Raw genomic sequence first — 12,767 nt, 5'->3', positions numbered from 1 at the left:
AATATGTAACTAACAAACCTTTTGTTTTTTTGACTATCCATTCAAGTCCAAGTTTAAATCATAAGTCATTGAGGAAATTCTTTTCACCTGTAGAAACAAATGGAGCAACTTTTCAAACTACTCATTTTTATTAAATTTATTTTTGGACAATTAAAGAGAAAATTAAACACCTACTTAATGATCATTTGTAAAATATAACACAAGTGGAAGTCACAACTCACTATCTTAGCCTTTCAATTTCCATTCAATGATATATCTAACAATGTTTATTTTCTGTGTTAACAGGGTGAAGTAGATAATTTCTTTTTTCCATATGAATATTGCATAACAAATCACCTTGCTTTAGTCTTGCATAAAATTTTGATTTGCATGTGTGATTAGTGTAAACCATGCTACTTTTAAAAAACAAAGGGTTTGTTAGTCTATATATATCTAAAAGCTGAAGCGTAACATTTTTTGTTGCTACGCTCCTATTAAGTCACCTTATTTTTCACGTCATTGCCACATCCTTATTTTTTATATTTATTTTTTACTTAAAAATTTTTGACATTGTTAAATATATAAATACATTGGCTTTACAAATTTATTTTTGGCGGTTTTAACTTTACATATTTATCTACTTTAATTTTAATATTACAATTAAGTATTGTCTGTACATATTCCTCTTAAATGGTTTTAACTTTACATATAATATTTTCCATTTATCTTCCTTTATTTTGTCTTTTCTTATTCTCATCCTCTTTCTATAAATTTGTCACTCTTTCCCATTTTATGTATATTTTATTTTCCCACACAAAAATGTAATCTCTCTCTCATTTTTTGTTGGATTTTTTATGAAGTTAATTTGTACACTCATTGTCTTATTATTGACTAACTCATATGTGTTTCTTGATGCAAGTATTTTTTTTTTATCATTTTATTTACAACACCAAATACTTTTAATGTTGTTGACCAGATTTGAGGAAAAATTATATTATAATATGTCCATATTTTGTGTTATTGTCAGGTTTTAGTTTATTTGGAAAACAATAGGACAGCTTGGACAATATGATAAAGAACAGTTAGTGCAATTGAAGAAAAAAGGTCGTTGTGCAGTTTCCTTTCACAGTTTGTAAATATATTGTTTAACAAATTAGCACCAAATTGTTATATCTTTATTATATGATATTTTAGATGCATGAGTAATTGTTTTTAAGCATTTACGAATATTTTGTATTGCTCATTTTCTTTATCTCATTAGAGTATTTTTTGAGATTGTTAAGAAAAAAAATTCAAATTCGAGTTTAAAATTATTTATTTATCTATTTATTTTTCACATATTGGATTAAATGTTAGATTAGATTATGACAGCATTAACACAATATTTGTCTTGATTACAATCATTATGTATAATAGGGTAAATTTTTTGAATTTGATTATGCATTGAATATTTGACTTGATCACATTACATTTGAAATGTTTTACATATTCGGGAGAATGAGTTTGACTTTGATGTGAGTTTTATTTTTCCTTTTCTTTTTTATTTGAATTGTAGTTTTGTTGAATATTATAAATTTTTTTATACGTTTCTCGGTGTTTTTGATTGTATAGTAGAAAAGATTGGGTTTGAATTTTTTCTTAAACTAAAAATTAATTTCCAAATTTTAGTTACTTTTAATGATACACAAAATCTCGTAAATAACTTTATTAAAAAATTAATATTTTTTCAACCTTTTGAATTCCTGAGAAAAATTGTATTGTTTTTAATTTTGGTATAACAAAAAATATATATTACATTTATGAAAATATAATTATGAAATACATTACTATTTATTAAATTAGTTCAAATTGCAAAAATAAATTTAGTGAGACCACCCTAAAAATATTATCACTCGCAATGCGCGGGATCCACGACTAGTTACATATTAACCTTAAATCCTCCTTCCCCTCTTATTATAACAAAACTAAAAAATATATAGAATTTAGACACTGCCAAAATACACAAAATAAATTCTAGAAGCTGATCTCAAGTAAAGGATTCTATGTCATAAGGTGCAAAAGATGGAGCTTCTTTAGATAGTTGGGCAGGATATTTTGCCAACAGTGATCATCATCTGCAGAGGATCATTTAGACTTTGAAAAGATTCATGTGGGGATTTAGATTCTATAATTACACATCTTGATGGGACAAGTCATAGATGTTTTGTATTATTACTTTTAAAATCATAATGTGTAAAGTGTTTAAAGGATATGAAGTTCTTAAGAGAGGATTTGGTTTTCAGTACTCACAGTAAAAAGGGCATTGATTCTGGTGTTGCATTGGGTCTATGCACACATCCTGGACATGAGCTGTGGCACCACATAGATTTGAAGGTATACCCAAGGTACATGTTAGGACATATGCGATTTGATGTTAGGAACATATGTCAACATTTTATGTAATTGGCTAATCCTTTGACAAAACGCACTCTTTTTGTATTTGAGTAGATCTAGGATGTGTTTGATACTTCAAATAACAAGAGTTCAAGTATAGTATTGAAGCCATGCAAATCTATCCAAGAAACAAGTGAAGAAGTGTTGATTTATTAAAACTTGACAGCTGCTCGACAGATAGCTATCTATCGAGATTTAATGAGGCTTGACAGATACTATTTATCGAGGTATCTATCGAGAATTATGAAAATCAATTTTTTAGATATGATTTTCGGATCATGCTTATGTATTTGTGTAGGATTTTTTTTCTCACAGCCTAGACATATATAAGGCTTATTTTAAAGGTCGTCACATAAGAAAATACATTGAGAACACATGCAAAAGGTGATTGAAGTCTTATTCTCTCTGAAAGAAGCTACTGTGTCTTTGTGTCTTAGGATTTTGTAACCAAGTACTTCTTAATCTTCATTGTTGATAAAATAAAAAACTTTACAGCCAACATTCTTCTTCATCAAGTTGGTGAGTGAGTCACGTACTAGGATTCGTGCAAAGGAATTAGTCAAATATTGGGATTCGTGCATCAAAGGGTGGCGTTCATATATTGAAGAGTTCAGAGGTTTTGAAGCAGTAGAAGGTTTCTGCTGTAAGTTCATCTACGGGGATTGTAAAGTCTAGGGATAAAGATTTTGTACTAGATCTGAAACTTCTCTTTATTATAGTGGATTGCTTTTCCAGAAGGTTTCTCCCAAGTTTTTTTACTATGAAACTAGTTTGTTTCATTGGTTTTCTTGGGTCATCATATTTTGTCTTATTTACTTTTCCGCTGCATATGATTTTGACATGATATTGATGTTTGTTTATTTTAACAAGTTTTATTCATAATAAACCTAATTAACAACGTGGGTTAAAAACTTATTAATTCTATCAACCGAGGTCTAAATAGCTTGGACGAGGAATGATATGTTAAATAGGAGGTTGACATTGTTGGCAAAATTTGAAGGATCCTAGCTTGATGATACAGGATTGTTTCTAGCAACTCACAGTTCAAGTGGTAAATGGGGCAAGAGACCAAGTTGAAGGTTGAAATTTAACACGGAGAAAGAGGTGTTTGATTTCCTGAGATTTCCTTGGCTTGAACCACATGAAAGGAATCTGTGAGCTGTGAATAGTTTGTATAACCATGTTGTACATAGGATCTACCATGCTTGGTTCTGTACCATTATAAACTGAAAACTCCCTCACTCTTTTGCTGGCCAAGAGAATTTTTTTGGCATGCTTTCCTTGTAAATTATGATGTAGAAACAGGTCATAAAGAGAGATTTTTCTTTGGTGTGCTAGCCTTGTAAGATATGTAATCCAAACAAAAGGTTTAACTAAGAATGGCAACAGGGTAGGGTGTGTTCGGATTAGGTGTGCATTGTTTTCCTCTTTGGGGCAGGGAAAACCCGTTCAGGGCAAGAGTGGGGCTGGTGGGGTTTGGGACGATTTGGAGGTATTTTCCATCCCTAATGAATTGGTTTTGACATTAACAAGGTAGTGATGAAAGAAAAAGGGGAGGGGACAATGATAAGAGTAGTAAAAGAGAGAGAAAACAAGTGTTTTAGGGGATGATAATAGATCATGTATGTTAGGACATATGTGATTCATGTTAGGAACATATATCAATATAGAATTGGCTAATCCTTTGACAAAATTCACTTTACTTATAATTGGGTAGATCTAGGATGTGTCTAATACTTCAAGGAACAAGGCTTCAAGTTCAAGTGTTAAAACCATGCAAATCTGTCTACGAAACAAGTGAAGAAGTGCTGGTTTTTAAATCTCGACAGCTAATATCTATTGAGGTTTAATAAGCTGTTTAAGCCCGATGCTCAACAGCTGCTTGATAGATAGGATATTTATCAAGATTTAAGAAAGTCAGATTTTCAGTTTTGATTTTCATCCAATCCGTGAATAGATGTTTGAGCTTTCTTTTTTCACAACCCTAAACATATATAAGAATTGTTTTAAGGGCAGTCACATCTGATGCACATCAATGTAAAAGTTTTTCACAAGCATATTGCGAACCAGAGACATATGCCCTAGTTCATTTTTTTCTTGAAGAAGCTTCTGTGTTTGTACACTATATGGTTTTGTGACCAAGGAAGCTTCGTGATTTTCATCACATGATGAACTGATGAACTTTGTAGCCAACATTTATCTCAAGTTGGTGATTAAGTTACATACTAGGATCCGTGCATCTATTGGTTAGTCACGTACTGGGAGTCGTGCATTAAAAAAAGAGATTGTCACTACAAAGCAAGTCCAATTGTGTATTGGGGTAAGGGTTCAACTATAGGTTGGTATAAGGTACTGGGATTTCTTTACTTGTATCCACTTGTTGTGATAATAGTGGATTCTCGGGAGTGGTGACCTTAAAATCACCCGGTAGGGTTTTTGCCTTAGAGGTTTTCTCCATTCATAAACAAATCACCGTGTCAACTTTATTTTCCATTGCATTTTATTTTAGTTGGTGATTTGTTTGTGCTGCCACGCATATTGTATGTTAATTTGATTAATTAATCAACTTGGCTAATTAATTGGTTAATTCATCATAAGGGGTCAGTACATTCTTGACCTATCAATGTACAAAAACAAATTATAAGGAGAACATGTCTAAAAAATATTAACTTATATATATATATAAATAATTTAAAGGAAGGTATTTTATTTGAAATCATGTCCTTTACAATCATGTCCTTTGCTAGTTTCAGTATTTGTTGCATTGTAATGTAGTTGTCTTGATTAGTACTTGTGCAATTAGTCTATGGCACTGGGTAATCTACACTGTTCTAGAAGCTAATGTCCCATAATTCATACATACATAATTCCCACAAAAGTTTGTTAACATACAAGCTTTTTATTGATTTTACACTGGCCCTTCAAACTCTTGAGTTTACTCTACGATCGCCTTATGTATATATAAAATACTTTTATTGGCCCTTAGCTGAGATCATGCTTGGTTGTTTTAACATTAACCAAAGTATTTAATAATATCTATTTGCAACTAGTCCAGAATTGAAGTGATATGAAACCCAATCTTGTTTTTAATTAAGTAATAATAATTTTATTGATATGAAGGCTATTTCATATACATATTGTCGGGGTGGTTTTTTGCACATAGCCACATATCTTTTGTTGGAGGTGTGACCTTGCTAAGCCCAAATTTGTTTTAGGGAGTTCAACCTGGAACTCGACATTGGGCCGCATTGACCAATGGCTTCCGATGTATTTTTAAGCCTACAAAATAGATGATGCCCAAAGTCTTAGAATCATGATAATGGTTGAAATAAATAAATGATATGCTTAGCATGATAGCTTTGATTGAATGATTAGTTGAACATCATTATTATGTTTATTAAGTGACGTCCAATATTAGAAAGTAATTAATTAGGTGTCATATGTCCGGTAATGGAATGAGTCCAATAGTCCATGTCTAGTTATGGTTCATGGTTTATGTTCAACATAATAAGGTATGTCTAGCAATGGTACATATCTGTGTGATATATGTCCAACAATGGTTTATGTCTAAGTAATATATGTCCAAATAATATACATCCAACGGTGGTAGATCAATTTATTAATATGTATGTTTATTAATGAAGCATTAGTGAAACCATGTTCATTAAATGGTGAGATGATATTAAAACAGCTTGCATCCATTAGTAAAATGATAATGAATAGAATACATTTAATAATATAAATTTGAAGATAAAATATAGTGACTTATCTTCATATTTTTCAGCTCCAGCCGTAGCATCAATGGACTTCGTCATTTCAACAACCTTCAGAATTTGCAGCTCCAGCTGTGCAACACCAGTGGGCTTAACATTTCAGCAGCATGGCAGAGTGAATCCTTTCATGGTGACTTCATGTTTGAAAGGGAAAAATGGGTGTGATCGGAGGGAGAGAGAGCATGTCTAGCCTTGTGCATAGGTTGGTTAAATTTATCCCTTTTCATCATACATTTAAATGACTTTCTCCATGTAATACTCCTTTTATTTTTTAATTAAAGATGAGTGAATTCGTGCCCCTCATAGGAATAGCTTCAAGTATTAGAAATTTATGTCTTCAATGAGAATGATATTAATATGAAGTTTTTATGTCTTTTAAGAGAAAGGTCTTAGTATTGATATTCATATGCCTTCCATGAGAAAGGGCTTTTGTAATGTGTTCTTGGAAAAATATTTTGATATGTTTTGAGATGTGTAGAGATGGTAAGAAATATATATATATATATATATATATATATATATATATATATATATATATATATATTGTGAGTTATGGTGTTTGTAATATGTATAGGAATTATATGTAAACACTTTGTTGGACATGGATCTTGTATGTGTATGCTTTGTGAGACATGGAGTTTAAAAAATATATGAGAGATATGTGTGGGTATTTTGTGAGGAATGTGTTTGTAAAGTATATGGAAGTGTGAGATAGATGATATGAGGGTTAAATGTGGTAAATACATGAGATTATTTGTGTTATGGGTTATGTTGCTTTCTAAGAATGGAGATTTTGTATGGGAAATAAAGAATGAGATAGAGATGTGTTTTTGGGCAGAAAAATGATGAAGTTTCAGAATATTAAAGTGTGGGAGAGATGGGTAGTAATGTATGTGATAGGTGTTATCTAAGAAGAGGGATTTTGTAATAGAGATGAGGAAAGACATGGAGATATTTTGAGATATGGCAGCAAAGTGAAAGAAATTTCAGAATATTGAAGATGAGAGAGGGATGGATTAGTGTCATGGTGTGTGGTTTGGTCCTCTTTATATAGAGCCAAGCATATAACTAGATTAGAACTTAGTTGAAGGGAAAATTAGCAAATAGGGGTAAATCTTTGACAAAGTAAGTGGTCTTTTGTTTTTTAACCCAAAGAAGAAAGTTTAAGACTTTAATGTTGATGACATAGCTGGATGATGTCATATAAGTGACATCTTTAGCATTAAATTCATGGCTTAGCTAAAGATGATAAGTTAAACTTTTATGGGATTCTTCTATTTCAAGTATTACAGCTAGAGCTACTGCAGAATGTGCTGGGGCTGCTGTAGCTTTTGTAGAAGCTTCTGCTGGAGCTGTTTTGTAGCTTCCGCTGGAGCTGTTTCTGCAAAACAGCTTCCGCTAGAGCTGTTAGCAGCTTCTGCTAGAGCTGCTGTTGGTATTTTTGGCTAAGTTTCCTCATTTGAAAAATTATGTGTTTAGTCCATATATAATTTTGGTAAGTAATAGACTAGTTTGTTGATATTTGATGAAGTTTTAGAGATATAATTATGGTTTTTTTGTATTTTAACAAAATCTTGGAGAGTAAAGAGAGCATTTAATGCTAGATATGAGATATTAATATATATTTGGCTATGTGCTTGGAATTGATTTATATGAAAAATTAATAATGTAATTAAAATGGAATGATATAATTATATTTTAAAACTTGTATTATATGAAGGACATTAATTCTATGTAAAGAGTATGGGGAGTTTCATCATTTTAAATGTTATGTGATATGAGAGGCTTACCCAATTGTTACCTATTGCACACTGACCCGTCAGAGTTTAGGGAATTGGGGAAGACATGCCAAGCAACATGCTTTCCTTTATCAACTTTGAACCATTGGAGCTTTACTGAATATACTTCTTGGCCCTCCAAACCATGACTCCCCAAATTTCCCCGATGAGACTCATGAGCTTGGATCATGGGCCAAAAATGAGATGATGTGCTATGAGCTTGAACCATGGGCTTTGACGCCCTTTTGTGTAAATATGGGCTTTTTGGGCTTTATAAGAGATTTTCCCAAAATCCATGATAGTGTTGACGTGGTGCGGGTTGCCAATAAAATGAAGCCATGTGGTGTGAAAAATTTGTCCTCAACACATATAAACACACACGAAGGAGCCAAAAAAATTACAACAATCAAAGTTATGTACAAAAACTTAGCAACTTCATAAATCCAACCAGGGAATTATAACTAGTAAAGCCCACACACAGGAGCAATCAAAGAAGGATCTATTAAACAATGTAAACAACTGATGCATTGCAATTTCCATATCCTCAAATGTACAACACTTCCGTCCTCTCCATAAAGTCCACATCAAACAAGGAGACAAGATTCCAACTATTTGAAGAATGATTACCAACCCCACTACTCCAACCAAATGAAAGATCAATGATCTTCTCTAGTAGTACCTAGTTAATCCTATAAGAGCTAACAACTAATGACACCACAACTCCCATGCAACAAAAAAAATGTAAGCATAAGTGATCCACTGTCTTCCTGTTACATTGACATAAAAAACACCATCCTACCAACATGTAACCTCTCTTGTTTAGTATCTTATTAAGAAAGAGATTCTTCAAAAGAAGCTAGAGTCACATAGCTATTCATTTTCATTTGGAAGTTGACACCCATGATAGGAACTACTAAGTTTGATTTTTTTTTTTTTTTTTTGGTTTTCTCCTTTGTGGATGGACCACTGAAAACTGATTGAACTTTAGGCAAAACTTTTTTTTTAAAAAAAAAAAGAGAGAAAAAATTGTTTGATCTTTTTGTATATATGGTGAAAGGATTACTAAGAGTAATGTTGTCTACTCAGTGCAATGTGGTTCCATAAAGTTTTCAGATCATGTAATATAAGAAGAGTAAAGTTTAGCCACTCATGAAGGAATGATGCTCACACCTATTGCTTGTACTACTATCTATATAATCAAAGTTACTATAGGTTTGTGTAAATAACTAATGAGCATTGTTTGAAACTGTATGTTTACTAGATGGATGGGCCGAAGAGCACAACAGAGCATGCCACACATGTGCTAGCTGTGTATCGTGCGTCACTGTCTACGATACGGGCACACCAGGTATTCTACTACTTCATGTCATGAGAATATTATTCTCCCTAGTTTCATTTTTCACTTGGTAGGGTTGTCGACTATTGCATGTGTATAGTTAATAATGTAACTTTGGTTGATTAGACCATATATATACAAGGAATTAGTTATGAACAGTTCACAAATGTGGGCAGTCAATATAAAGTACCTTGATTAGTAATAATAATCTTGTCATTTGTGGTTTTGATTCCACACATATTTAGCTATGAACCCTTCAAATTGCTCCCTTGGTTTTAGCTAGTTCAACAATATTTTGGATGCATCTTACCATGTCAAATCCAATAAGAGGGGGAAATAGGTCAAGAATGGCTTAGGATATTTAGTAAAGTGGCTCTTCAATGGTCTTCTACATATTTGCTTAGATTGAGGATTCCCACAAATAAGTACGTATTTGATTTGTTTTTTTGTTGACCATTTATTCAGGTTGTTTGGGAGACGTATAAGGATGTCCTAGACCCGCAGCCCCCATATTGCACTGTTCATTGACATACATGGAGGGCCGTTGTGCCGTTAATATATTTTTGGATAGTAGCAGAGCATCATCCTGAACATGTCTTTCGTTAGTTTGGGACGAAGCAAGTGCCACGGGATCTTGTGGATATGTTGGCTAATCTCCACAAAATATCCCTCCAAGGTAAACTATAGAGGAATTGGGAGTTAGAACAAGCTGTCCATATTCAACGATGAGCAAATAAAGGGGAACTTCTTGCCGACACACTGACATTGGATAGGGACACGACATACCTTGTTGCTTACATGGAGTGGTATCGTCGCATGACCAAACGGTACATTACGCGAGAGTCGGTGTATTGGGAAATCTTGGTAAGACAACAATTCGATGCTTCTTTTAGGGATTAACAATATATGTGTGTTGTTGCATGCATTCTGTTCCACTCCTTAATTTCATATATATACTTATTGATAGCTTACCATCATTTCATTCATTGATTGCGAAGAAAAAAATTTCTTAAGCTGGTTTGTTAATTCAATTTATGGATTGAAGTAATCGAAATATTTTTTTTGATAAATAAAGTATTTGAAGTATTTGTTCTCTTGATATAGAAGATTCCAAACTCCTAATATTAAATGGATAACAAGTTTTTTCGAAGTAATCGAAATATTTTTTTTGATAAATAAAGTATTTGAAGTATTTGTTCTCTTGATATAGAAGATTCCAAATTCCTAATATTAAATGGATAACAAGTTTTTTCGAAGTAGAAGAATCTAAGGTAGGAAATCACACGCTTTTATTGGAGGAATTTCTTTTTGTATGTAAATTTCAGGATTTTCTAGTGCATGGTTTTATTTGCTTGCTTTTGAGTATTTTATGAGTATTTTAGAAAAATTTGAGTCCCTATATGGTATGGTAACATATAAGGATCTGTCTACGAATATTTTTACCTAAAAATTAAGTTTTATGGAGCCATTGAATCAATATTATGACATTCATTCTAGAGAACATTTCATTTCTTACTACTAGAATAGAATATTTCACAACCAATATGTACTGGTGTGCCATTTCAATAGTAGAGCTATATATGAATAAGTTTATAATAAGTTTATAGTTCATGCCATCTCATTACCCAACATAAATTCATAAAAGGTATAGCATCTAAAAAGAAGACAGCTTAAGAACTACAATATTTCAATTTCACCTAAACTATATTACAAAAGCTTTAGAAATAAAGAGAGGATATAATTTTTTGAGCTAGGCATTGAACCTTAAGAAATTAGGAGGTGGAAGAGCTTACAAAACACCAAGTTTCCAAATAGGACCTATGATTCTGTGAGCTTGGGAGCTATATGAAAAGATAAATTGGTTTCAACTAATCTCAATGATGATATAACACACATTCCATGTATTGCTTACAATTGTTTACCAATTGCTTCTAGCTAATTTTCATGCTTTCATTATGGAGATGGTCTTAGGTTAATTGACATTTACTAAGATCTGTTAGGCATGATTTCATCAAGCTCTTTTTTTCTATGTATTTGCGCTACAAAAGTTCATGTTCAATACTGTGAGACAATGATGATGTGGTCATTCTAGCAATGTTATCTGAACTGTGCAGCTTTGCTCAGAACATATCTTTGAGACACTAGTGTTGGACCTTCTCTGCTACAAGCTAGCAGTAGCTATAAAAATCATAGTTACATTGACAGATTGTGTTCAAAATATCTGGTTTTAAGTTTTATTGTGATTGGCTATTAGTAATTTGCTTTATATTTGAAATTTTATAGCATTTTTCTACTTCTATTCTAATTTGTACTTTGTAAGTATGGGTCTCTTTTCTTCTGCAATTATAGAACTGAATCTGTGATTATGGATCATAAGCACATGAGATTTATAATGTGCATCCATTGATGACACTTTGGTACCATTTCCTATCTTAGAAGCAAGATATAAGTAGCAGGTATAAAGACTAAGATAGGAATAATTTTTCTTTGGCTGATAGATATTCCTTCCAAAGATGCTGCAACCTAAAGTCATTGGGCATGTAGAGTAATTAAAAATCAAAATTTTGATTTTTCATTTTCAGTAAAAATGATTGACTCATTCCCATTGTTGTTATGTCTTGTTGTGGTATTGTTAATTTGTTATATGTTGCAATTATCATAACGTGACTCCTTTATTTCATAGGTTGAGTACAATGTTACATTACTATTGCAATGCGAACCGGATTCTGATATGTACAACCACCTAAAGTGTTTGCTGGATATTGTCGGAGAGTTAAGCTAAGTGGCAATGTAGAACGTGCGTGCAGTGAGTGAGGCAAGCACACAGACCACAGGCCGTGGCAGGCGAGGCGGTGGGTCTCGAGGGCGTGGACGTGGTGGAGGTCGTGGAGGTGGTCGTGGGCATATGCCTGCGCCCGTACATGGTTGTGAGGATAAGGATGAGTCGAGTAACTTCCAATTCTAATACCTCCAATTTTTACTGACTTCCAATTCTAATACTTTCAGTTGTAATTTATTTAGAGGATGTATTATAGTAGTGAAGTATTTTGTCATCTTAATAAATACAATTGTTTTTGTACAGATGATGAGGCGTTGAAGGGCGATTAGGACGTGTACGTGGATGGTGTTGGGTCATCGCGATGCATGTCTGACGCTGTTGTTGGGCCATCCCACCCCGTTGGCCATGACAATAGTGCAGAACACACATCTCATGCTCAAGCCGACCCTTGATCCCCACTACCCACCCGGCTGTCTCCCCCATTGTTTAGTGGCTCTGCCCATGAGGGTGGCTGTATATTTGTACCCACACTTGGCCAGCCAACCCCACCTATAGTTCAGGTTGAGCCCACCCAGAAACCTTCACTTCCTAACCCCGATGAATCGACTACATAGACTGAGCAGATATGGAGTGAAAATATTGAGCCGGTACATGGGTTGCGAAGATCACTCCACATTGACATACATCCC

This window comes from Castanea sativa, chromosome 1, assembly GCF_040712315.1.
Source record: "Castanea sativa cultivar Marrone di Chiusa Pesio chromosome 1, ASM4071231v1".
In the NCBI taxonomy this organism is placed as follows: Eukaryota; Viridiplantae; Streptophyta; class Magnoliopsida; order Fagales; family Fagaceae; genus Castanea; species Castanea sativa.
This window is presented reverse-complemented; position numbering follows the sequence as displayed.